At 40.3% G+C, this 24,678-nt stretch overlaps 1 protein-coding gene across 1 annotated transcript in view; it reads right to left on the bottom strand.

The window, feature by feature from the left end:
• Nucleotides 1-22,469: 22,469 nt before the first annotated feature.
• Nucleotides 22,470-24,678, bottom strand: part of SKOR2 (SKI family transcriptional corepressor 2) — a 41,733-nt gene continuing 39,524 nt past the window's right edge. Inside the window, exon 8 of the mRNA XM_025273424.3 lies at nt 22,470-23,192. The gene's annotated coding sequence lies outside the window, so the exon portion shown is untranslated. The remainder of the gene's footprint in view (nt 23,193-24,678) is intronic.

Below are 24,678 nucleotides of genomic sequence, written 5' to 3'. Positions count from 1 at the left end.
TTTTACCCTTCCGTGCATCAGTGCCTTTGCCTTCCCATTCTGCTGGTCCTTGACTTTGAGTTTAGCTATGTCTTGCTTTGGCCAATAGAATGAGATGGAGGTAATGCTGATCCAACTCTGCCCCTAGACTTCACAAGGCCTTATATATTTCTCCTTTCCTTCTTGTGCTTCTGACACTGCCATGAAAAAATAATGCCTGAGTTAGTCCACTAGTTCTGCGAAAAAAGCCACTTGGAGCAGAACCGAATCATTCTAGTCAAGGCCAGCCGAGATCAGCAAACCCTCATCCAACTAGAGATCCATGAGAATAAATGATAATCATTTTTAAGTTACTAAATGCTGGGGTTGTTCATTCCACAGTATTTTTGAAGGAAGAGATCTCTATCTACTCCCTTGGTGATCTAACTTATTCTAATAGCTTGAAAACATTTATATACTCTGCAGATCCTCAAATTTGTATCTCCTATGAAGAACTCACCCATGAATTCTCAGTCATTATTTCCAGCTGACTACCACTTAGATGTCTTATACATATCTCAAACTTACCCCAAAATGAACTTCTGATTTCCCTCTGAAATCTATTTCTCTTGCACCACATTTCAGTTAATGGCAACTCCATTCTTCTAGCTTTTTCTCTCATACTCTGTAACAGTCCATTGGCACATTCTTTTGACTTGAACATCAACATACAGTATATTCAAATCTGACTACTTAGATCTTCTCTACCACCAAAACTCTGATCCAACTCACCATCGTTTCTTGGATGGAGTAGTGCCATAGCTCTTAACTGGTATCTGTGTTTTTACCTTTGCTTCTCAACAGATTATTCTTCCCAGAGTTGCCCAAGTACTTCTTCTAAAACCAATCAAGAAAAGCAATTTCTCTGTTGAGAAAATGGGGTCATCTGTCCTATGAAACTTTCCACATTCTGGGTTTTGCTGATTGTCCTGGATGACTTAAATGCTATGAACAGTACCCGAATCACCAGTAAAAAATAAAAACACTTACTGATTGAAGAAAATAGTTAACACTTAAACTTACTAAAACCTTTTATTAACTCAATAAAAAATATTAGGTGTGTGATGAAGAAAATTTCATGAGTCAGATCTTAGAATAATTCAATAAATGTGTTAGCTACCCTTTTTCTATGCCTATTTTTAAATTTCAGCATATCTATTTCTGCATTCATTAAAAAAGAGCTCATTAAGATAAGGGTTAGATATGTTATTTATTAAATATTTAGAGTCACCATAAAGAATAAAAGTGGATTATTAGTTTGTAACATTTTTATCCTAATATATTTTAATAGACATATCTATTTTATTGTTTATGTCTGAGATATGAATCAATGATGATTGAGGTATGTTTGCTTTTAATCCTGCTATTTACAATGGCTACCTTGAATTTAAATGGGTTTATGGCAGCAGAATTCACCCAAATGGATTCTATTTGAGGTAAGCATTGGACTAAAATAGGAAAATCCCACAAGATGAGCCTCATTCATGTTTATGGATTCAAACAAGCTATTCCTGGTATGAGACTCAAATGAAACCATTTGCAAGGTGAAAGCTTGTACATTATGAAGGATTTCTGGAAATAGGGCTCTTGGAAATAGAAAATTTCTTTAAAAAATGAAGACAAGTCACTGTATCTATTTTTAAAGGAAATTAATCCTGAATGGCTATGTACAGTTAAAAAACTTGAAGTAAATAACAGCAGAATAAAAAGACTAGAGAAACTAGTTACTCAAATGCATATCTTTCCTTCCCTTACTTATTCATTTGATCATTCTTTTTCTCAAGGAGGATTTGTTGAATTTCTAAAAGGTGCTTTACATTGTACAAAGGGTTGGGTAAGATGCAGTAGGCTAATCATAAATAGTAATCAGACATCTTGTTCTGATGAAAATTATCAACTAGTAATAAAAATGAGCCATAGAATGCATGGAATTAGAAAGCATTAAATACTTACTGCTTAAAATAAAGAAAGTGAGAATAAAAGATAGTTTTGAACAATGTTTTCCAAATTTAGCAGATCATAGAATCACCTGGGAGCTTTTAAATACTAGCTCAAGATGGCATATCATGTACACGTATTTCTTCTGCCTATTTCCTAAACTCCATTAAATTATAAAGGAATGAAAGGGTGAGATACATTCCTAACACTAAAGATACAGAAGAACATAAGAAATTCGAACACTCTCTGGAAGACGAAACAATAGAAAAAACATATTAATGAATGACATTCAGTAGATAAAGCTGTAGCCAAGAATGAACCATGAAAGGGTTGCATGGATGTAGAAGTCATTGTCGTGAAGAATTTCATGAGAGTTCCTGATTCAGAGGTATACCAGAGATCCAGAAGGAAAATTGGAGCTGAAAACATGTGAGTTGACTGATGATATATTCATGAAATAGTCAACTTTCCCAGCCCTGACTCCCAAACTACGTGGACAATATAGTGAACAGTCTGCATTTGCCCCTGGGCAAGACTGAAAGTACTTTCCTCTTAGGAAATTAAACCATCTGAGGAGAGCCAAGTCTTCTAATGTGCACAGTGCTGCGCTAAGACAGGGCCATTCTTATTTTGAAATTGGGGAGGCTGTTAGCTTGACAACTTATTTCCTACTAGCTGGGTCTAAGCTGCTGATTACATAATTTTCAACATACACAGAGCTTTCAGTTAGATATTTCTCCCCACATCATTATACAAATAGTCATTCAAGTTCATTATTATTAAATATAAACAGGCAAGCAGGACACATGATGAAAATCAGCAACACGGAGAGGAAAGATAAAGATGAAAACTGACTTCAGGAGGAAAGAGAGCTAATTCAGGGGGATAAGGCCAATTAGTGATAATGAAAGTGATTTAAAATGCATTTAAAGAGAGTTCCCTGCCTCCCCCTCCTCGTACACAGAAATTTCTATACAAGAGGAACTATCAAAGAAAAAGAAAGAATTCTTAATGTTAAAACATAATAGTCCTTCAAAAGGGGAAGATAAAGTTGGAAGACTATTCAAGAATATAGAAAAAAACATAGAGACAGAAAATATGAGAGAAAGAAAGAAAACACAGGAAAAGTGAGTTTCATAAGGACAGAAATGCAGAACAGGAAGTAATAAGAAAAATTAAAATTTTCAGAGATGAAAAGTACATGAGTGTTCAAAGGGAGAAGACTTATGGGATACTTCGTAGTTTAAATGCTTAAGACAAACCTGGACCAACCATCATGAAATTTCAAAGCTTATTAAATCATAAAATTTAAATCCTATTAAAAGAAGGTTCTAAAACATTGAAGAGAGGGAGAATGTTATCTATAAATAAACAAGAAACTGATTAGCAGTAAATGTAGAAGACAATCATGTGCTTCTTTCAAGGTATTGAAAGAACATAATTTAGAGCCTAATATTCTATAGACAATCAAATTATCTATTAATGGTGAGGGAAAAATAAAGATTTTAAACGCAAAGGCAAAACTAACATTTTCTAAACAAAAATATTTAAACAAAAAACTTTTAAATGTACAAAAAACTCAAAGCTTTTGCCTAATCATTTGACAAAAATTTATTGAGTATCTATTTTGGCATTATTTTAGGCAATAGACACACAATGATGAACATGACCTTTTGAGACCTTTTCCTCAAGAAACTGATATATAGACAAGTTTCTAGAATTCTCTTGGAGAAAGTTATTTGAGGATGTACTCTGGCAGTAGATTGGTGAAAAGCAAAAGGCTATAAGAATTGACCAAATTAAACCAAGCAGTCACAGAAAAAAACCCTAAGATGCGAGACACACATGTATGTGTGTATGTGCAGGTGCACTCAGTCAAGTCCAACTCTGCAACTCCGTGTACTGTAGCCCGCCAGGCTCTTCTGTGCATGGAGTTTTCCAGGCAAGAATACTGGAGTGGGTTGTTGCCATTTTCTTCTCCAGTATGCCCTGGTCCTAAAAAGCATTGATAAATTCTAAAGATAAATTCCATACAATAGATAAAATGAGAATCAACTGGAAAATAGAATTGATTGGTATGGTATAGATCATTAGCGTTCAGCAACACAAAGTTTGATCCTTCCTATTCCAGTTGAGCTATTTCAAATCCTGAAAGATGATGCTGTGAAAGTGCTGCACTCAATATACCAGCAAATTTGGAAAACTCAGCAGTGACCACAGGACTGGAAAAGGTCAGTTTTCATTCCAGTCCCAAAGAAATACAATGCCAAAGAATGCTCAAACTACCGCGCAATTGCACTCATCTCACATGCTAGTAAAGTAATGCTCAAAATTCTTCAAGCTATGCTTCAACAATATGTGAACCATGAACTTCCAGATGTTCAAGCTGGTTTTAGAAAAGGCAGAAGAACCAGAGATCAAATTGCCAGCGTCCGTTGGATCATCGAAAAAGCAAGAGAGTTCCAGAAAAACATTTATTTCTGCTTTATTGACTATGCCAAAGCCTTTGACTGTGTGGATCACAATAAACTGTGGAAAATTCTGAAAGAGATGGGAATATCAGACCACCTGACCTGCCTCTTTAGAAAACTATATGCAGGTCAGGAAGCAACAGTTAGAACTGGGCATGGAACAACAGACTGGTTCCAAATAGGAAAAGGAGTACGTCAAGGTTGTATATCGTCACCCTGCTTATTTAACTTCTATGCAGAGTACATCATAAGAAACGCTGGGCTGGAAGAAGCACAAGCTGGAATCAAGACTGCTGGGAGAAATATCAATAACCTCAAATATGCAGATGACACCACCCTTATGGCAGAAAGTGAAGAGGAACTAAAAAGCCTCTTGATGAAAGTGAAAGTGGAGAGTGAAAAAGTTGGCTTAAAGCTCAACATTCAGAAAACGAAGATCATGGCATCTGGTCCCATCACTTCATGGGAAATAGATGGGGAAACAGTGGAAACAGTGTCAGACTATTTTTGGGGGCTCCAAAATCACTGCAGATGGTGACTGCAGTCATGAAATTAAAAGATGCTTACTCCTTGGAAGAAAAGTTATGACAAACCTAGATAGCATATTCAAAAGCAGAGACAACAAAGGTCCATCTAGTCAAGGCTAGGGTTTTTCCAGTGGTCGTGTATGGATGTCAGACTTGGACTGTGAAGAAGGCTGAGCGCCGAAGAATTGATACTTTTGAATTGTGGTGTTGGACAAGACTCTTGAGAGTCCCTTGGACTGCAAGGAGATCCAACCAGTCCATTCTAAAGGAGATCAGCCCTGGATTTCTTTGGAAGGAATGATGCTAAAGCTGAAACTCCAGTCCTTTGGCCACCTCATGCGAAAAGTTGACTCCTTGGAAAAGACTCTGATGCTGGGAGGGATTGGGGGCAGGAGGAGAAGAGGACGACAGAGGATGAGATGGCCGGATGGCATCACTGACTGGATGGATTGAGTCTGAGTGAACTCCGGGAGTTGGTGATGGACAGGGAGGCCTGGCGTGGTGAGATTCATGGGGTCGCAAAGAGTCGGACACGACTGAGGGACTGAACTGATGGCAACACACTCCAGTGTTCTTGACTAGGGAATCCCATGGACAGAGTCTGAGCCTGGTGGGCTGCAGTCCATGAGGTTGCAAAGAGTCGGACACAACTTAGCAACTGAGTACAGGTATACAACATGTCTACATGTCTCAATGTTCCCTATGGTTAGGTAAGACTGTGTAATTGAGTTCTAGCCAATGGAACTGAATTTCATTTTCAGGTCAAGGCTGTTAATAAATAATGGATTTTATGTTTAATATTTAGTCCCCTTTGGTCACTGGATGGATGGAATGAAACCAGTGGAGAGCTCCAAAGATCTCAGGGTTGTTAAAGTTACAGCAACTTTCTCTTGACCCACTGTGGACTGTGATATGATCAAGAAATGAAGTTTTATAATATTAACCCACCAATTGAGTGAGATTTCAGTTTTATTTGTTAGTGCAGCATTTCTTAATCTAGCCTAACTAAAAATATAGTGAAGAGAAGAGGAGGAAAAGGAAGAAGAGGAGGAAGAGGAGGAAGAGGAGGAAGAGGAGGAGGGAGAAAAAGGAAGAAAGAAGGAAAGAAAGCCTTTTGTTTCAATGAGAAATATAGTCAGTCAGTCAGTCAGTTGAGTCGCTCAGTTGTGTCCAACTCTTTGTGACCCCATGGACTGCAGCACACCAGAAATACAATCAGGACCCAGCAAAATAAAATGCAGACCAACAAATTCATAATGTCAAGTTGAATGTGGCCATCTGTAGGGACCGTAGCTGAGTTCCCCGGAGCAAATAAATCTACAATGAATTAAAAAGGAGTTGGCACTGACAGGAAGGAGAAGGCAGGCAGAGGCTTGAGGAAAAGGCAGAGTTCAAGAACTGTGGTGCATGCTCAGTCACTTGAGTTGTGTCTGACTCCTTGCAACCCTGTGGACTGTAGCCCACCAGGTTCCTCTGTCCATGGGATTCTCCAGGCAAGAATACTGGAGTGGGTAGCCATGCCATCCTCCTGGGGAGCTTCCTGACCTAGGGATCGAAACTGCAACTGCTGTGTCTCAGGCATTGAAGGCAGATTCTTACCCACTGACCCACCAGAGAAGCCCTCAAGAACTGTGGTAGGTTCATTTGTTCTTAAGTCCACAGCCCTGAACAAACTACCTCCAAAGTAATTTGTTGGCATTGGTGGAGTTAACCTACTTTAGATCTGGACGAAACTACATAACAGATGGAAGTTTGCAAGTCAAGAAGCATTTGTCTGTATAATATAAGCAAAGGACAGATAGAGACTGTGAAAAGAAAAAGTGGGGAGGGAGAAAGAAGTGGTAATAATGAATGGAGTATGGCTCAGAGAGAAGATATCTAGGTTGGCCACTTTTCTGTATGCTGAGTCTTCCACAAGTTTTGATAGTTCTCTACAAACCTGTATACAAGATTAGATAATTTAAGACATCCAGTTCTTTTAGGAAACACTTATGGAGCAGCTGTGTTTATCCAGCCAAGAGGAATGCATTGTAGGACCAGGACAATTTGTTCCTACACCGTTAGAGCAGGAGTTTATAGTCTCATTGGGCACACATAAGATAGAGAGAGTAATAAGAAACCCAAAGCAGTACATAAGAAAGGCCAAGTGACTGGTGCAGAAAACTAACTACCCTTCAAGCTTTAAGAGGAAGGAGAAAATCTGAAGATTTACAACCAGAGCTGGGGTGGGCTTAAGCAGCTGAATCTTATGGATTAGACAGAGTTTAGGCAAGAAGAAAGGAAGGAAGAAGGGTTTTTCAAGTGGAGAAATGGTGTCAGCAAAGGCAAGAAGGTTGAAATTGGGGACCAGTGTAGGAAAAGAGTCCAGCTACAAGATGGCAAATGTAGGTTGAGTCCAAATGACAGTCATACCTCAGAGATATTGTGGGTTTGATTCCAGATCATGGCAATAAACACAAAATTTTTTGGTTTCCTAGTGCATATAAAAGTTATGCTTATACCATACTGTGGTCTATTAAGTATGCAATAGGATTATGTCTAAAAAATGTGTATTTATTTTTGTTTAGTCACTAAGTCGTGTCAAACTCTTTTGTGACATTATGGACTGTACATTGCCAGGCTTCTCTGTCCATGGGATATGCCTTAATTAAAAAATGCTCTATTGCTTAAAAATGCCAACCATCATTTGAGTCTTCAGCAAAACAGAATCTTTTTTTCTGGTAGAAGGTTTTGCATTAGTGTTGATGACTCCTGACTGTTCAGGGTGGTGGCTGCTGAAGGTTGGGTAGGCTACAGCAATTTCTCAAAATAAGACAGCAATGAAGAATGCCATACTGATTCTCTTCCTTTCCTGAATGATTTCTCTGTAGCATGCATTTTACCCATAGTATAACTTTTTTCAAAATTGGAGTCAATCCTCCAGATCCTACTACTGGTTTATCAACCAGGCTTATGTCACATTCTAAATCCTTTCTTGTCATTTCAACAATCTTATACAGCATCTTCATCAGAAGTAGTTTTCATCTCAAGGAACCACTTTCTTTCCTCATCCATAGAAGCAGCTTTTCATCTGTCAAAGCCTTATCATGAGATGCCAGCCATTCAGTGATGTCTTCAGGCTCTACTTCTAACTCTAGTTCTCGTGCTATTTCTACCACACCTGCAGTTACTTCCTCCATTAAAATCTTGAACCGCTCAAAGTCATTCATAAGGGTTGGAGTCAATTTATTCTAAATTCCTGTGAATGTTGGTATTTTGACTTCTTTCCTGAAAATACAAATGTTCTTAATGACATTTAGAATGGTGAGTCCTTTCCAGAGATTTTCAATTTACTTTGCCCAGATCCATTGGAGGAACCATGACTGATGCACCTATAGTCTTATGAAATATAATAATAAGATTTGAAAGTGGAAATGACTTCTTGATCTGTAGGCTCCAGAATGGATGTTGTATTAGCAGGCATGAAAACAATGTTAATCTTATACATCTCCATCAGAGCTCTTGGATGATCAGGTGATTGACAATGACCAGTAATATTTTGAATTTTTTTTTTTCTGAGCAGTAGGTCTCAATAGTGATACCGTTCAAATGGTCAGTAAACCATGTTGTGAAGCTATATGCTGTCATCCAGGCTTTATTGTTCCATTTATAGAGCACAGGTAGAGTAGATTTAACATAATTCTTAAGAGCCCTAGGATTTTCAGAACAGTAAATAAGCATTGGCTTCAACAGGGCTTCCCAGGTGGCTCAGAGGTTAAAGCGTCTGCCTGCAATTCGGGAGACCTGGGTTCGATCCCTAGGTCAGGAAGATCCCTTGGAGAAGGAAATGGCAACCCACTCCAGTATTCTTGCCTGGAGAATCCCACGGACGGAGGAGCCTGGTGGGCTACAGTCCACAGGGTCGCAAAGAGTTGGACACAACTGAGCGACTTCACTTTCAACAGGGCTTCCCAGGTGGCAGTAGTGGTAAAGAACCTGCCTGCCAATGCAGGAGATTTAAGAGACGTGGTTTCAATCCCTGGCTCAGGAAGATCCACTGGAGGAGGGCGTGACAGTCCACTTCAGTATTCTTGCCTGGAGAATCCCATGGACAGAGGAACCTGGTGGGCAACAGTCCACAGGATTGCAAAGAGCTAGACAAGACTGAAGCTACTTAGTACGAACACATGCCTTGACTTCAACTTCAAGTCACCAGCTTCAATAGCCCCTTACCAGAGATTCAGCCTGTCCTTTGAAGCTCTGAAGCCAGGGATTGACCTCTCTAACTTTGAAAGTCCTAGATGGCATCTTATTCCAATAGAAGACTGTTTCATCTACACTGAATATCTGTTGTTCAGTGTAGCATTTTGCATTAGTTATCATAGGTAGATCTTTTAGATAATTTGCTTCAGCTTCTACATCAGCACTTGCTGTTTCACATTGCACTTTGATGTTATAATTTCTTTCCTTAAACTTCAAACCAACCTTTGCTATCTTCAAACTTTTCTTCTGAAGCTTTTTCTCCTCTTTCAGGCTTCATAGAATTGAAGAGAGTTAGGAACTTGCTGTAGATCAGGTTTTGGCTTAAGGGAATGTTGTGGCTGGCTTTATCCTCTATTCAGACCGCTAAAACTTTCTCCTTATCAGCAATAAGTCTGTTTTGGTTTCTTATAATTCATGTGTTCACTGGAGTGGCAATTTGAATTTCCTTCCAGAACTTTTCCTTTGTATTTACAGTGTGGCTAACTGCCTGGCACAAGAAGCCTAACTTCCAGCCTGTCTCCACTTTTGCATGCCTTCCTCAATAAACTTCATCGCTGGCTTTTGATTTTAAAATGAGAGATGTGCAACGCTTCCTTTTACTTTAGAGGCCATTATAGGCTTATTAATTGGCTTCATTTCAATGCTGCTGTGTCTCAGGGAATAGAAAGGCCCAAGGAGAGGGAGAGAGTTGGGGGAATGACTAGTCAGAGGAGCAGTCAGAAGACTTGCAACATTCATCTATTTAATTTGCCTTCTTATACAGCATGTTTGTGACACCTCAAAATGATTAGTTTTTAAGTCTTCAGATATCTGAGACTATGATATCAAATCATTTTGGTTCTGGAGTAGCTACAAGGATCCATTAGCCTAGGCTTATTGAGAATTAAGAATAAAAATTTCTGTTGCAGAAGATGGAACACCCGTCTGTTGTGGCCAAGATTTTTCATTCTTTGTTACTTAATGTTAAAGGAAGGAAACCTCTTAGGAGTTCTGAGAACTAATTAATATCTCCCAATGGATTTTTCCTATGTCTGTGGTTATTTACATAGCTTATTAAAGAAAAGAGCTCTCTTTCCAAACATTACCTTATTAACCTTTGTTAAATCAACCTCATATAGTCAGGAAAGATAGGGTTGGGGGAAGGATGCCTGCAGACGTTAGAAACAATTTGGGGGCTATGAGGGCTCTGGAAACTGTTACACTATATGGAATATTTTTCCTTTTTCTAAGTAATAGGAAAACCACATGGTTTTCTCCTAACACACTTTCCTTGAGTGGGGAACACAGAAAATGTCTTTCCTCTTACATCTTTAAACATAAATGTAGATAAAATGAGGACTATGAAGAAGCAACACAGGTACGGGGTTAAGCACTTGTTTGTAGGTTTTACTTGCAGAGGTCTAGTCAACCAACTTCATGCAATTGGACTTTTTCTGAAAATATCCATTGGGTTGGCCAAAAAGTTTGTTCAGGCTTTTCATACACTGTTATGGAAAACTCAAACAAACTTTTTGGCCAATCCAATATGTTTCTGAAAACAGGACTCTTGACTATGAATCCAGGCCTCACAAGGACCCAGGAGTGCCACACGACTGAGTTCACATAGACACGGATGGAACTTGGAAAGTGATCTAGATACTGACTTTCAAGCCCGAGAGTGGGTCTGTAGTTCTCTCTTTTCATGATAGGCTGTTATGTTGTTAAAAGGTAAACTGAGGTACATTAAAATTTGTTGTTTCAAGAGTTTATTTGATCAGACATTGATTTGAATAGGGCAGTGTCAAAGCTCAGAGAAGGAAATGGCAACCCACTCCAGTATTCTTGCCTAGACAATCCTGTGGACAGAGGAGCCTGGTGGGCTACAGTCCATGGGGTTGCCCAGAGTTGGACACGACTGAAGTGACTTAGCAGCAACATCAGCAGCAGTGTCAAAGCTAGCTGGTTAGGAGCACTCCAGACAGGGCCCAAGTTTTTTTACAGAGAAGATGCTGAAGCAGAATAAAGAAATTATTTGATTGGCTATAGTTTAAGTCTTATTTGGATGAAGCCTAGTTGGCCATTTATGGTTGGCTGTTCTTAAGTTTCACTCTCTTGGACCCAGGTGCATTGACTCTGGCTTAGGTTTGGTTTGCTTACGTAGGCTACTAAGCTATCAGAGCCACACCAGTCTACTTGCTGCCTCATTTAATTACTATAAGGTTGACTTTAGGAGCTTCCGTGGTGGCTCAGTGGTAGAGAATCTGTTTGCCAATGCAGGAGACACAGGTTCAATCCCTGATCCAGGAAGATCTCACATGCTTCAGAGCAACTAAGCCCATGTGCCACAATTATTAAGCCTGTGCTCTAGAGCCAGGGAGTCACAACTACTGAAGCCCGTGCACCCTAAAGCCCGTGCTCCTCAATAAGAGAAATCACTACAATGAGAAACCTCTGTACTACAACTAGAGAGTAGCCCCTGATCACCGCAACTAGAGAAAAGCCCACCTAGCAACGAAGACCTAGCACAGCCAAAGATAAATAAATAAAATTATTTAAAAAAAATTGACTTTGGTTTTTGCTGCCTCTGCTGCTCCTGCCTCTCACAGCCACCTTCTCTCAACTCTGTCTTTTCTTTGCCTTATTGCTTCTGATTACTCAAAGTCTCTGCTTCCTCTTGGCTGATGCTTATTAATTACTCTTACTGCTCCATGACTTCTCCTTATTGTTTTTCTCTCTGTAAGTATTTTGGCTTCTGTCCCTTGCTATGAGTCACTCATTCTGTGTGCCTTCAATCTGGATTCTGTGAAGCGAAATGCAAGTCCAAGGTCAAGGGCACAGGCAGAAGTTGAGATCTGATTTATTTATGGCTGCCCTGGGTCTTCGTTGCTGCACATGGTCTTTCTCTAGTTGCAGCAAAAGGAAGCTACTCTTCCTGGGGGTGTGCGGGCTTCTCATTGTGGTGGCTTCTTCTGTTGCAGAGCATGGGCTCTAGGCGTGCAGGCTCAGTAGTTGTGGGACACGGCATGTGGAATCTTCCCGGACCAGGGCTTGAACCCCGTGTCCCCTGCATTGGCAGGTGGATTCTTAACCACTGGACTACCAGGGAAGTCTGAGAAGTTGAGATTTGAATTGGATGAGGGGAAACATCATCCTTTGAGACTGAAGGGAAAGGATGAGGTAGATACTTCTGTAGGTAAGAACAGGAAGTTGAGAGAGGTCATATCTGATAACTTATGTCTGCTTACTGGAGTATGATCACTGTCTGCTGAGAGTGAGGAAGAGGGTTTGCATCAAGAGCTTATAAAACAGTGGAGAGCTGGACTAGCTTTAGAGGGCGATGGGAGAGGAACTGGCCAGATACAAGTGAAAACATTGAGAAGTGGAGCTGAGAGCTGAGATTCTGAGAGTAGGCAGGTCAAATCTGCCATGCCTCTGGGTTGTATGATTTCTTCTTGATTGCATGATTTCTGCCTTGCCCAACCCCTCCACCCTCTGTGTAGAAATGTTGGGGGCAGGTGAGAGGAGAGCACAGGAGATGAACCACTTGGGCTGAGAGAGAAGAAAGGGTTAGGAAGAGGCTGAGAAGTTGGGAAGTCAGGGACTAGAAGCCTTGAAGAAGCTGATACAAATATAGAAAGAAAAAGGTGGTTGAGGTTATAAAGTAGGACATTTGAATGATGAGAACCAGATTTCAGAGGTGATGCCAATAGTGTGGCACATGCCATCAATTGACTCTGGTCACAACTTCTTTGCCGCTCCTCTTTCCACTCTGAATCTGAGCTGGCCTTTGGGCTTAACTTTGATCAGTAGAAAGTAGAAGTGATAAGTGCAAGTTCTGGAATCTAGGTTGCAAGAGGCCTTATGACTTCTGCCTTTCCCTTCTTGGAACACTTGCCTTAGGACTGCAGTCGCATGAAAAAGCCCAGGACGAGAGACCATGCGTGGGATGCAAGGCCCTGACAGCCCAGCTGCCTCAGCCCATCCTCACCTGTTGTACCTGCCTGCAGCCACAGGGCTGAGCCCAGGGGAGAGCAGTAGCCGAACGGGTCAATCAGCCTACAGACTCACAAAACAAGACAAATCATTGTTTTAAGCCACTAAGTTTTAGAGTGATTTATTCTATCAGTGGTTAGCTGATACTCTCTAGGACTGCCATAGTGGGGTGTTACTTCCAATGCCTAGAACATTCTTCCTCCATCCTTGTATTCCATTCCCTTGCAGTCAGTCTTCATTTGCCCAACTTATTTTTTAAGGCTCAGTTCAGTGTCATCTCCTGCCAAAGTGTACCAATAAGGATGCAAGTGAGACATTAGAAGTGCCTTCTCAGCCTCAGATAGTCTAGGTCAGGTGTGCCTTATGGTCTCAAGATATCCTGTGTGTGCCCACCATAGCACCTCTACCGCACTGTATGTCCCTATGTGTGCGCTCAGTCGTGTCCCACTCTCAGCGACCCCATGGACTGCAGCCCACCAGGCTCCTCCGTCCATGGGATTTTCCAGGCAAGAGTACTGGAGTGGGGTGCCATTGACTGCTTCGGAAACACCTAGGGAGCTTATAGCAATTCTGATACCCAGGCTGCACTCCAGGCTAATCAAGTTAGTCTCTGGTGGTGAAAACTTCCCAGGTGATTCCAATGTATGGTGAATATTGGGAACCATTGACCTGGGCATACAGCTAAAAATAAACATCATGAGGACTACAGATAAATGTAACCCAAATAAGATATGGATCATTGCCATCATCCCAGAAGTTCTGTCTTGTCTTTTCCCAATTAATCCTTTCCTCCACTCTCCCAGAGATGACCACTGTTGTGATTTTCACACTGTATGGATTGTTTGAAACCATTCTAAACTGTCAAATAATTATAGCATATACTATTATGTAGGACTTCTTTCACTCAGAAAAATGCTTTTGAGATTTACCCATGTTATTGCATATACCATTAATTCACTTCTTTATAACTCTAATATTTCATCATACAAATATACCACAATTTAAAAATTCATTTTCCTGTTGATGGATACTTCGGCTGTTTTCAGTTCTTGGTTTTTATGAATAAAGTTGCTATGAACACTCTTGTACCAGTCTTTGTGTACATATATTTTCATTTCTTTTGGATGAATGGGTGGAAGTGCTGTGTCATAGGGTAGTTTTATAAGAAACTGCCAGAGGGCTTCCCTGGTGATCAGCAGTTAAGAATCCACTGGCCAATGAGAGACGTGTGGGTTTGATCCCTGGTGCTGAAGATCCCACACACTGTAGGGCGACTAAGCCCCAGCACAGCAGCTACCGAAGCCTGTCAGCCCGGAGCCTGTGCTCTGAAACAAAAGGGGTCCCTGAGATGAGAAACCTTCACATGGTAACAGAGAATAGCCCCCTCACTGCAACTAGAAAAAGCCCAGCAACGAAGACCCAGCACAGGCAAAGATAAACAAGTAAATGAACAAATAAAAGAAAAACTGCCAGACATTTTCCTAAAGAGTTTACATCATTTCATATTCACATCAACAATATATGAGAGTTCTAGCTGCTCCACAACTTTGTTAACATTTGATGTTTTCAGTCTTTAAAAATTTTAGTCATTCTGCTAAATGTGTAGTGGTATCTTGTCATTCTAATTTGCATATCTTGATGGTTAATGGTGTTGATCACTTCTTCATATGTTTATTCATGATTAGTATATTTCTTTTGTGAAATGTCTGTTCAGTTCCTTTGCTTAACTGAATTTGGTTGCTTTTTATTTTTATTAAGTTGAAGGAATTATTTATATATCCTAAATCTAAGTTCTTTGTTAGACATATGTTTTCAAATATTTTCTCTGTGACTTGCATGTTCATCTTATTGGTATTATGATGGGCAGAAGTTTTAAATTTTGATGAAGTCCAATTTATCAGGGTTGTTTTGTTGTTGTTGTTTGGTCTTTTGGTGACTACTGCTTCCTATGTCTAAGAAATATTTGGCTGGCTCCTATTAATAAAGATATACTCCTGTTTTGCTCTGAAATGCTTATGATTTCAAGTTTTACATTTAGGTCATTCACCTGTCTCATATTACATTTTGTGTATGGTATAAAGTAGAGGTCAAAGTTCACTTTTTTTTTATTTCCACATATATAATTGTTCTGGCACTGTTTTGTTGAAAAGACTTTTTTCCCCATTGTGTTGACACCTTTGTCAAAAATCCAAAGACCATGCAAGGGTGGCCTGTTTTTGTGATCTCTATTCAGTTATACTGGTGTTTTTGCCAGCTCTGCCATACATTGTTATGACTGCTATAGTATAGTAAATTTTGAAATTAGATAATATAAATTCCTGAAATCTTGATTTTATTTTTCAAAATTGCTTGGGAGTCCTAGGTCTTTTGCATTTGTATTTATTTATAGAGTCATCTTGCCAGTTTCTCCCAAAAGTCCTTCTGGGAATTTGATTGAAATCTTTTGTATTGAGTTTATAAACACTTTGGGGGACAAATGATATTTTAATAATGATGAATCTTCCAAACCACATACATAGTATATTTTCAAAGCATTTTAAATTTATTTAAATTTTTCTCAGCAATGTTTTGAGGTTTTCAGTGTAAAGGTTTTGCATATCTTTTGATATAGTTATTCTTAAGTTTTTTTATATGATGTGAAATTCACTTAATATGAAATTGACTGTTTTAAAGTGAGGTTTTGGTGATATTTAGTACACTCACAATTTTGTGAACAGATACTTTCTATCTGGTTCCCACTTTCATTACTCAAAAGAAAACCCTGCATCTATTGAGCAGTCTCTACCAATTCTCCCTTCCCCATGGCCCTGGAAACTACCAATCCATTTTTTGCTGCTATGGTTTGCCTATTTCAGGTATTTCATATAAATGGAATCCTGCTTTCCGTGACCTTTAATGCCCGGTTTCTTTCACTTTGCATATTTTCAAGGCTCATCCATGTTGTGGCATGTGTCAGTATTTCATTTCTTCTTACAGCTGAATAATATTTCATTGTATGTATACACCCCATTTTGTTTATCCATGCACATGTTGATGGGCATTTGGGTTGTTTCTACAGTTTGACTATTGTAAATAGAGCTGCTATTTACCACACTTGTATACAAATATTTAGTTGTTTTCAATACCTTTGGGTTTACACCTAGAAGTGGAACTGCTGAGTGATATGGTAATTATATGTTTACTTTTCTGAGGAACTGCCAAACTGTTTTCACAGTGGCTGTATGTGAAATGAATTTTGAGGTGAAATGACTTGAAGTGAGTTCACTGCGGTTTTGATTTGCCTGTCCCTGGTGACTCATGATGCTGTGTGTCTCTTCGTGTGTTTGTTGGGTGTCTGTATATCTTTTCTGGAGAAATGTCTATTCAAATCTTTTTTGCATTTCTTATTTGGGTTATTTATCTTTTTATTATCTAGTTGTAAGAGTTGTTTTTTTTTTTTTTTCCTGCTCCGTGAGGCTTGTGGGGCCTCATTTCCTTGACCAGGGATTGAACCTGGGCCTCAGCAATGAAAGCACCTAACCATTGGACCACCAGGGAGTTTCCAAGAGTTCTTTACATATTCTGGATAATCTCTTGTCAGGTACATGATTTGCAGACATTTTCTCTAAGCTCTTTTAGCTTTTTTGATGGTATCATCTATAGCACTAAAGTTTGTAATTTTCATGAAGTCCAATTTACCTATTTTTCTTTTGTTTCTTCTGCTTTAAGTATTATAATTAAGGAACCATTGCCTAACCCAAGGTCACTAGGATTTATTTCTGTATTTTCATTTTTATTGTTCTAGCTCTGTGACAGACTATACTTCAAGTAGCACTGTCTTAGAGTGTTTATCTTTCTAGAAACATATAATCCCTAAGTCAAAAGAATCATGCTAACTGGTGGGATTTCAGCTTCAAGTGAAGTTGGTGAGGGGAGGAATTTTTGTTTACAAGCGGTCTCCAGCACCCTTCAGATTATGTCAGTCAGGGGGCTCCCAATTCACCCATGCACAGAGTGTCTTGCTTGGCTCACTCAGCAGCAAGCAGCAGAGTTTAGTGGTTAAAAGCAGAGGTTAATGTCACATTAGTGAAAGGTTCAAATTTCCAATTTTCCACTTACCAGCTGAGTGACTTAACTCCTTCCAGTTTCAATTAAATAGTTAAGAACTGTAGTCTCTGCCTCAGAGAGTTGTTGAGAGGATTAAATGAAATAATGCTTTAAGACACTTAGTACAATGTTCTGCTTATTGTCATCACTCCTTGAAAGTTGGCTGCTTTTATTATTACTGGCTGCCAAGTAATTGGGTGATAGTGCCATATAAGTAGAGGGATGGGAAAGCAACTACAGATAAAATCACAGTTTCACCAATGATGGTTTAGTATTGAATTCAAAGAGTATTTAACCATGTTTTTAAAGCACATGATTTGGGGGAAATGTTGATTCTTTATAAAGTCAATCTCTAGAGGGCCATAAAAGCTATTTTAATCACTACAACTAATTACAAGGAAGTATAAATCAATAAACTTTGCTAAATGGTCTAAAATATAATAAAGAAAGCCATCATTAACAATCATGCAGGAAGCCACTGTCCTTAATAGTGAGATGATATAAAAGTTGGATGAGAAGAATGAATTTTATTATTTGAAAACTCCAGACATTACCAACGTTTTCAGGGAAGTTCTTAATTTAGGACCGAGTTGTGAATTTTCAGAATGATTATTTACTTTAGGTAACTTGATTTTATTACCTCTAAATTACATGTATACTAGGCTTGGTCTGGAAATTTGCAGAAAATATTTTCAGCTCTTATTGTTCTTCCCATCCCTTCTCAGCTCCAAACCAGCCCTCTTTCTATTCCCCCTCCCAAAGCCATAATACTGCTTCAGAGCCTGGCGTCAATAGGCACTTGGAAAGCTTTAGCTCTCTTCTAGTCTTGTGTAGTGGCCCAAGTCTGGAGTCCCAGGGTTACCATCTGATCCCAAGCTTACCTTGCTGCCCTCTGAATAGGAGAACCAGTGTCCATATGGGTTCCTGAGCCAAATCTCTCTCCACCTGGCACATCCCAGACTCAAGGAGTGAGCTTGCTCCTCACCACACTATTTGTTCTCAGTGGTGTTTTTCCCTGAGGCTGAAATCTGCCCATGAAGGCCAGGTCAGCAGCAGGGGCCTGTTATCATGGGTAACGATGATCAACAGCCTCCTGCTTCAGAGACACCTGTGCTATGGAGCTCTATTCCCTTGTGGGGTCCTGGCTACGTATCTGGTCATGGCTTTACTTGCCTTTCCAACAGTGTACCTTCCCAACCCAGTTTCTGTGCTACTCTGGGGAGCAGATCAAGTTCAGGTCCAGCCCCTTCCCCCGTCTTTGTTATTGTTCAGTCGCTAAGTCATGTCTGACTCTTGACCCATGGACTGCAGCACACCAGGCTCCTCTGTCCTTCACTATCAATTTGAGTTTGCTCAAATTCATGTCCATTGAGTCAGTGATGCTATCCAACCATCTCACCCTCTGCTGCCCCTTCTCCTTTTATCTTCAGTCTTTCCCAGCATCAGGGCCCCCTCATCTTTACCAGTCCATATTGCAGTCAGGGATATCAGACAGGTTGTAAACCTGCTCAGCTGTGATGATGGAGCCAAGAGATTGAGTAGGAAAAGCTGTCCATGGTCATAAGAACTGGATTTGAGACTTTACTCAGCAACTAAATAGACTTTAAAACCCTGTGACTTCCTTTAGCTAAATCAATGGGCTAATGAGAAGGTAAAATGATGTAACCAGAATAAATACATATTGGAAAGTTGTCACACAAACAGGAAGTTGTGTTACTATTGGCTGATCAGAGCTCCCAAATAGAGAAAAGGGTTTTGTAATCAGTTAGAGTTAACAGAACATCTAAAATAGCAGTGGTTAAACAAGATAGAACCTCATTTCTCTCCAATACAAAAGAAGCTTGCAAGTGGACACTCCAGAGTTGGAATGGGGGCTCAGTAGTTGTCAGGGATCCAGGCTTCTATTATCCTTCTGTGCCACACTAGCATATAGCTTCTGTCTCAAAAATCACCTTCATGGTCCAAGAAGACTTCTGAGGCTTCCTCCACATTACATACATCAGGAAAGAGAGACACTGCCTAACTAATCAAACTCTTTTGAAGGGACCCTCTTGAAAGTTCCACATATTTCTGCCTCCATCATCTTGGCCACATCTGACAGCATGTAAGCTGGGAAAGGCAGTCTTTTATCAAGGTGTATTGCTGTCTGAGAATAGTCTGTTGGAGAGCAACCAGCAATTTGCCACATAGAGGCATCTGAAACCAAATGAAATGTCAAAATTTTTTGAGTTTAAAGTAGTAACAGTGAAATGAGCGACTCTTATGAGTGGCCCAAAGAAAACAAATGAGATTCACTCAACTTGCTCAGCAAAGAATGTTTGGTATCGCTACTGCATGCCATAGACTATTCTCAGCACTAGGGAGATGGTAGTGAGCGGAAACAAACCTTCCCTGCCCTTATATAGTTTACGGTGTGTACCTGCCCAGACAGAGTATATAATTGCAAACTGTGACATCAGTTGTGTATGGGGAATCTTGTAAGATGGTCACACTTGAGCTTTGTGCACTCAACTTGTAGAGCAAGACAAAGGAGCTCTCTTCATCTTGCCTGAAATTGGCTGGAAGTACCTGCAGTGCGGGAGACCCAGGTTTGATTCCTGGGTAGGGAAGATCCCCTGGAGAAGAGCATGGCTACCTACTCCAGTATTCTTGCCTGGGGAATTCCATGAACAGAGGAGGCTGGCAGGCTGCAATCCATGGGATCGCAAAAAGTCGGACATGACTGAGCAACTAACACTTTCACTTTCACCCCAATGAATGACATGGTTACCTGTCCTTAGAATGGCTATGGTTTTCCCCTTCTCTGACCTTCCTCACTGCTGACCAAGGCTGCTTTAAACTCTTACCCATAAATGAAAGTGTTCCTCTCTTCTCATTTATATCCCCTGTAGCTAGGAGAGAATTCTTGTCTATTTTCCAAAGAGCTGAGGCTATACTTCTTGCACAATTTAAGGAAATTGGGAAATGATGTCCCATTCTCCTTGCCTGTGGCAAATAGATGAGCAATTCTCAAGCATTCTGAGGATCAAAAGCATCAGTCTGAACTGTCTGGTCTATCCCAATAGAATGGGCTGGGACTTCTGCTTTGATTTGCTATTGCCTTTTCTGATCTTATAATTTCATTTGGAATTAAAACAGAACTTTCATTTGCAATGCTCATATTCTACATTTGCTAATATGTGGGCTAACCTTGGAATGATAAAATAGTTGAAATAAAGAATACAGTGTCTTCTGGCTGTCATTTCATGGAGCCAAGGATTTTATTTGTCCTTCTGGAGGGTAGCTTTATTTTTAGCCCCATGTGGTATTCTAGATGGATGTTCTGTCTGTTTCCACAAGGCAGCTCAGATAACACAATCACATCAAGTTTTAGGGACAAATTCTTTTTGTTCCAACTTAGAAGCATCAAGCATTGCTAGGATACGGCGCTAGAACAGAGAGGAGGCATTTACTCTGCTCAACGAGAAAATAAATGGGTTATTGATGTTACCATATTATATGCTGGATTTCCTTCTGAAGATTTTCGTGCGTAACTTCAGAGTTGCATGGAGGATTGATAAGCACCAGTGTTTGTGAGGAATAGACTCAGTCTGATTAAAAAGAAAACAAAAACCCTTGAAAGATGGGGGGACTCTGAGGCCATGAGAAAAAGGAAACAGGAGTCTCCACCACTCAAGGAAAGCCGCAGAGCTGGGCTTCCATGGAACCTGGAATTTAGCTGGAGATCCACAAGGCATTAATGTAGTTTCAGCATTCTAGCAGCAGAGGTCAATCAATGGTCTCCCACTCTGAGCTTGACCATTAACTCAATTCAGGGCTATGCCATGAATAACTTGTCTAGGCTCTCAGACATATTTTAAGTTATCTGGTTCTAATTTTTCTTTTGCTGCAAGATCATTTGCTGGCATTTTAGCACTAATAACTCTGAGACAAATAAAGCTGCAACTGGAAAGAAAAAAATGACATTTCAGGCTTGCTTGCATGTGTGCCAAGTCACTTCAGTCGTATCCGACTCTTTGAGACCCTATATACTGTGGCCCACCTTGTTTACATGGCTGCTTAAGAAAAAGACTTTAAATTCATCTGCAAGTCTTTAGTTATTGCTCCTCTGGAGCTTCTGCTCTTCCTCTGAAAAGTTATCTGGTCCCTTAGTTTCTGCAGAAGATGACCTCTGCTGTCCCCTGGTGGCTGGTCATGAAGATAGGTCTGTGCCTTTCCTGGTAATTTTCTGTCACTTCCGGTGTTATTGGCTTAGAGTACAAAGCTAAGGATGCTAGGCTTCCATCCCTACGTGTAATCTAGAGCCTCTGTAGGAGACAATTCTCCATCAGCTTGACTGACCAGCTTCTCTCCTCGTGCCAAGCATGGGTGCTAGTTTCAGAAATGTGTGTCATGTCCGAAAGGCTGTGTGAGCCCCACACCCGGGCTCCTGAAAGAACCTCCTCTTGGCGGTCAGATGCAGCGTCTTCACGTTGTTTTTTGCTAGTGTCACTGGGGACCTGTCCTCAGACCCCAGGACTTTGTTTATATCCCTTCTCTGATCCAGCTTCCTGTCCTTCATGGGCTGGGAAGAAAATCACTAATGAGTCTCCCTCCTTTGGTTTCTTAATGCAGCAGATAAGGATAAGAAAATTTATCTCAAAGGTGGGCTAATTGTGAAGCTTGTGTTGATGGTTCATGATAATGAAGACGGTGGGGAGTAAGTATTAAATATCATGGCAATGCATTTTAAACTTCATCTGAAATCTGTCAAGGGATGCCATTGGTCAGTTAGGATGGTCTTTAGCAATTCCAGGGCAGGAAAGCATCCACGGTAGACTTCCATTCAACTCAGAATTTAGAAATCCTGGCTCCAGAGGGTCACCATTTTGGCCTATCTCTTTCATCTGAGAGGCAGAATTTTTGGCATAAAATTATCTCACAGACTTTGAGTCAACATCACAGTAAGGAGAAAGGCACACTACCGACTCCCTCACCAATACTGTTAGAAGACATAGTCAAAATTTAGAACCTTTCCTTATCCATACAAAGATACCATCATGATGGGGAGGACTCCAGCTGCTGACAATGGCCAAAGGCAAACTTAGACTTTAATAACCATTTCTGAAGGAATTCCATTTCCAAAAATAATGTATTCAAACATTTTAAGCCAAAATAATTCTAAAAAGTATTAGTGTTGCCCCTAAGCAGATGTTTATAATTACATGAACACAACTTTTACTTCATAGTTTTTTTATTATAGACTTTTTATCCACATGAATGTTAAAGAAACTACAACAGAGTTAAATACCATTTTTGATAACATGATTATATTCTTAATTACACTCAATATTAGACTGTAAAATATTTCCAGAGGAATACAATCTTCATTCATACAGCAGGCAAAGTACCAGAGAGGAAGGGGCCACACACAAGTCTGTCCAGTTTGCTAGGAAAAGCAGGTTCGTACGGCTGATACCATCCTAGCTGCTGAAACACGATCCCTGCTTCTAGGACAGGTCTCGTGTTGTCTTTCCACCAAGAATCACTTCTTCAGATGTAAAAGGCAGTCTTGTAGAGCTGCTCTCTCCAATTGTGCAGCCCTGAGATCCCCCGGGACTGTCCATGGGTTTCCCACCCCGGTTGGCTAACAGCATTCCCACGCTCTGGGTTCAGTTGGCCTTTAAAAACACAGACTCGAACTTTGGTTCCACCAAAAGATGCGACAAGCACTGACTGCTCTGGTTGGCTCCCCCCTCCCCCCACGAGTGAATGGCCGCTACGGTCTATTTTACATGGTTGTCCACGCTGCTTTGAGGTCACTTGTCCTTGGGTTCTCCCGAACCTGATTTTCTATCTCATTCCCAAGCTCTTTCCATTTGCAGTCTCTGTGCGGGTCCCAAGTGCTCAGGGGCAGGCTGTGTCTTACAAGGGCACAAGAGGAAGTGGTTCTGTGTACCTGGAATAAGACAAAAAGCACAGAATGACAACCTCAGTATGATACAATCAGATAATTTTAAAACATTTAAAGTAATATTCAGTATATCCTTAAAAGGAGACATCTTTAGTACAGTTTAGATAAAAATGTTTAAACAAGTGACCATGAAAGCATCTTCCTTCCCCCACGTGTTTGCCTGCCAGCTTAGATTATACATCTCTGCTGACACTGAGCCAAACGAGAACTATTACATCAGAGCCTGCCGGTTTGCTACCCTTACTTCACAGTAAGGTCATTTTGTTGGGTTCCAGAGACTCCGATTTGTTGTGAGCAAACATTAAGACAGACAGCCTGTGGTAAAGGGGCAGGCAGAGTTACAGGTGCTGGTGCCCTGCTGGCTTTGGCTGGATGGTCCAGGTAATATCTGTTTTTCTTGTTCTGGGTGTTAGGGCAGCTCTAGAGGTATGACTGGAGGTTTTGCCATTCAACATCAATGGGACCACTGGATCGGTTTATTAACCGTGTATTTATAACTGATAATGTAAGATGTGAATTAAGTCATGATTTCAGGTTACAAGTCAGGGGAGAGTGGATGAAGTGCGGGCAACCTGGGTCAGATCCTGCCGCTTGTTAGCAGTGAGACCACACAACTGACTCATCTCTGCATTTGGTATGCTCAGCTGTAGAATGAAGAGAGTAGCAGTACTTCTCTCAATAGGTTGGTGTGAAGATAAAATAGTTGACATAAAGCACTTAGACACAACCGAGCTACTGAGCACACATGTGTGCGCACGCACGTGCACACACACACACACACACACACAGAGAGAAATATGGTAGCACACTCTCATTCTCAATGAAGACTCTTGTTTGACATCAGAGGAGAGAAATAGACATGCTACCCAGCCCTAACCCTTTATTTTTGATTGTTACAAAAGGAAAGCACAAAGTGTTCAATTACAATTTCTCCAAACCCTTTTAAGGCCTTTTTCTTGCCATTTTTTAATAGCAGTTATCCCAGAAGTGCAGTAAAAGTGATAGTTTACTAAAGAGCTAGATGTTGTTAGCATAGGGAAAAAAATCACATTTTCAAACTCTCTATAAGGATGTAAAGAGGCAATCAGTGATGAAGAAAAATGCAGAAAGAAGGCCAAAAGTAGGTGGCTTATACCCTTGGGTATTATCTAGGGTTTTGAACAGACTTTAATAAAAATAGCTCGTTTGTGGGAAAGAGAGAATTTAGCAGAAGACTGGCATTCAAGAGTGACAGTCAACATTTACAACTGATGGAGGTTTTGATCAGGTTTGGCCATCCACATTTCATAGATAAGAAGGAGCCTCAAAGATAGTAAATGAAATTCCTTAAGATGACATAGGGTAGTAGAGTCAGATTTAGAAGCCAGACTCTTTCAAAACCAGCCCAATGATCCTGGAAAGACAGAGAAGGGGCTTAGTGTTAAACAGACCCGTATTGAATCCTGGCTTTGTCACTTTCTAGCTAAGTGAC

Source organism: Bubalus bubalis, chromosome 22 (assembly GCF_019923935.1).
Source record: "Bubalus bubalis isolate 160015118507 breed Murrah chromosome 22, NDDB_SH_1, whole genome shotgun sequence".
In the NCBI taxonomy this organism is placed as follows: Eukaryota; Metazoa; Chordata; class Mammalia; order Artiodactyla; family Bovidae; genus Bubalus; species Bubalus bubalis.
Note: the sequence above shows the minus strand (reverse complement) of the source record. Positions and strands in the feature narration are given on the sequence as shown.